This window comes from Alligator sinensis, unplaced genomic scaffold (genome assembly GCF_000455745.1).
Source record: "Alligator sinensis unplaced genomic scaffold, ASM45574v1 scaffold2383_1, whole genome shotgun sequence".
NCBI classification, from domain to species: domain Eukaryota; kingdom Metazoa; phylum Chordata; order Crocodylia; family Alligatoridae; genus Alligator; species Alligator sinensis.
In genome coordinates, this window is record NW_005843428.1 from 1 (window position 1) to 3,441 (window position 3,441).

A 3,441-nucleotide genomic window follows, 5' to 3' on the forward strand; every position below is an offset into this window, starting at 1 on the left:
TGGGCAGAGGAGAATGTATTTATAGTTGGCTTTTTTACTGGAGAGGACGGGAGTATTTGACCACGTCAGTGGGGAAATGTTCCTGGAGGCTTTGCTAGTGAAAGTGTACATGGATGCAAGGACTTGGGAGTTTCTCACGAACCTCCTGCAAAGCGATGGTGGCTCCGGTTTGGTTTTTATAAGGAGTTGTCGGACTTTATTTATAAAACTTAGAAAAGACAAAAAAGAGGCCAGTCCTGTTTGATACCTTTTTGCAATTGTACCGAAAGTGACTTATTCCCGTGCTCGCTTGCTCGCTGGCTTCCCCCGTGTCCCGCTGTGTCGCGTTGTCCGAGCTCGCACGTGGCGCTGTGATGTGATGGTGCCAGTAGCTGCTGCTGCTGTGTGGGTGTCCTGTCTTTGTGCTTCCATTGCTTTCCCTGGGTGACGTGTGGGGAGTGACAGGCCACTCTTCCCCCTTCCTTCAGGGCCCGTGGGCAGCTGCTGACCTTTCTGAAGCAAAGACAAAGCCGCTTGGTGGGTGTTGCTGTGGCTGGAGTCTCCCTGTGTGGTCTGTGTGCAGAGGGGCTCCTTCCTAGCTGGTGGCATGGGACCCTTGCTGCCTAGGGCTCCAGCTTCCCAGTGGGTGTTGCTGAACGTGATGGGCCACTTCCCCCAGGGCTTGCGCAGGAAGCGAAGCCCTGGGAGCTTTCCCAGGCATGTGCAGCTGGGACCAGCTCTGGGCTCTGATTTCCCTGAGATCCGATGGGCAGCACTTCAGTCCTGTGACCAGGACTCAGCAGACCATGACACGAGCTCCTTGAGCCTTGTGCAGGGAGGGGAGAGCCACTCCCTTGCTGCCAGGGGTTTGTGTGGCAGGGAGGGAAGCCCTGGCACTGGTGGTGCCTCCCCTTCCTGCTGCAGCTTCTGGCCATGCCCAGGCCTAGTTCTGCTTCCACAGACACTTCCCCTCTGCCTGCTGGTGTGGGTTGTTCTCGTGAGGCTGGACTAGGGCGTTAGAACTGCTGGACGAGGGACGTTGTGAGCCCAGAGGTCGCTGTGCAAAGCAATGCAGGCTGCACAGGTACCCTTGTGCGACCAGTTGCACACATGTCCTGGTCCTGGGCAGTCTGGGGAGGGTCCAGGGCAGAGGGATGGTTGGTGGGGGGGAAGAGAGAGGGGGACCCTCCTTGCTCTAGAGCTTGGGGTGAGCATGTGCTGCTCTGCCTTGATTGTGGGTCTGGAGGGCATGGTGCAGGGGGGATCTGGGTGTCTTGTGCTTCCGTCTCTGGTCTCCGTGTAGGTGGTCTCCGGGTAGGGACGTGGGGCCTCCTGGCCCTGGCTGGTCATACAGTGTTCAGTGCTGCTCCGCAGGCTTTTATCTGCCTCTGAGGTGTTGTCTTCCAGCTGCCCAGAAGGTGCCAGCAAAACTTTCTTGGGTGCTCCCGACTCCCTTCAGAGCCAGGCTGGGTACAGGGGGGCAACCCCCCTGGGGAAGCAAAGAGGATAGAGCAGGTCTCTGCACCCCTGCAGCCCAGGCACTGGCATTTGCTCCTGTTGCCTGTGGGATGCCGGGCTCTGGGTCCAGGAGGGTTTGGCTGGGGGAGGCCTTGTCAGTCATTGCATAGTGCCCAGAGCAGGTAGCCCTTTGTTACTGTAGAGAAGTAAGGCTGGAAGGGACCTCGAGATCATCTAGTCCAACCAGGGATCGAACCTGCGACCTCGGTGGTACTGGCACTGTGTTCTAACAGGGCACGGCCCCCAGTGCAAACCCACTTCCATCCTGCTGCAGCCCTGATGCACAGCTTGCCACGCTCCAGCCTGCTGGCTGCAACTGGGGGCCTGAGGCATGCCTTGGGGGACAGGGCCAGCATTGCTCTTCCCTGTGCTGGTCTGCTCCCTGATCAGGTGGATGTCCCTGCCTTGCCTAGGGGAGGGGGCACCGAGCGGGGTGCCTGGGACAGTGGTGCTGGGAGCAAGGAGCTGGGGCGCCCTTGTCCCTCTGCTGCTGACTCCCGGAGCGCCTGCCACCCCCGCAGGCAGCGCTGTCTCTGTGCTGGGGGCTCTGCATTGCACGCTGCCTGGGCTTGGTGGCTTCTCTGTCCTGGGCAGCCCCTGCGCCCCAGCCGTGCCCGCGGGTTGGTCCCTGCTGGAGCCTGCCACCACGCTGACTCCTCACGCTCGCTCTCGTGTACGCGTCCGCAGTGTGACGGTTCTTGTTTGAGGTGCTCGTCCGTTTGGTTCCTGCTGTGAAGGGTGTCGTGTTTTCTTTCTCCTTCCCCAGTACCTGTGCGCCTGGCGGGCAGGGTCTGCTCCCAGCCCAGCTGCCAAGCAAACACGTGCTGTGTATCCACCTGGTGTAGCCTGGGCCTGCCAGGCGTGCAGGGGACTTGTGTGTGTTGTGGTGAATCGTGTTCAGTGATCTTGTGGGTTGTGCAGCCTTGATGGTTCTGCTCTCGGGAGGGTGCGAAGCAGACTGCAGCGTGCAGGCAGGAGCCAGGGCCGTGCGCTCTTCCCGGGGCTCTGTGGCCGCTCTAGTGAGACCCTCGGTGCTCCCACGGCCCCAGCTGTGGCTTTCTGGCAGGAACAAAGATTGACGCTCTCCCCTCAGAGGGAGGTCCCTGTCCCCTTCCTGCCAGAGCAGGCAGCTGCTCCCTACCGCAGGGCAGGGAGCTGGGACTCGAGACAGGGAGAGGGGCAGAGCAGGCCCCTCTGCCAGGGGAGGTGGGCAGCGGTCAGGCTGGTGTCTGGGGCGCTTTGGCCACGCACGGCCCTTGCGCTGAGGGCTGGAAGGGGCCTCCAGCCCCCGTGGGGCGCAGCAAGGTGCTCCCAGGGCAGCCGCCCGCCCGCGTCTGACCTCGCTGCAGTCTGCCTGGAGCTTATTACACCCGCTGTCAAACCGGAACGTGACCAGAGATGTAATAGCGGGAGCACGCGCCACAGGCCCAGGGCTGCCCGGGGGTGAGGGGCCGCGGGCTCCGCTCCGCCTCGAACTCGCTTCTTTTCAGGTCCAAGAAGTCTCCGAGACGGGCAAGTCTTTTAGGAGATGGAATCGGAGCCGGCGCCACGGCCCGGTGGGCGGCCACGGCTGGGCCCGGACTCGTGACAGGGTGTAATACAGCGGCGCGGGCCGTCCCTGTGCTGCGGCCCCGTGCAGCCGAGCAGTATTTATTATAAATTATTGTCCTCCCCGCTCTGTAGGTGGTATCTGTGGGTGAGGGGCGCTGCCCCGCGGAGGTGTTGTTAATTTATTTCTGTATATAGTGTACGTTTGTTGATATGAGGCTTTCTTTATTTTGTATATGACCAATAAACTTCTTTTAAAGAGACTCGCCCTGGCGCTTCCTTGGGGGCCCCGCAGCGCTCCTCCCCGCGCGGCGGCGCTGCTGCGCAGCGGCCCGCCCCTCTCTCCCCTGCGCTCGGCGGGAGCAGCCGCTCCGGCCCGGAACCCCTGCTCACCGG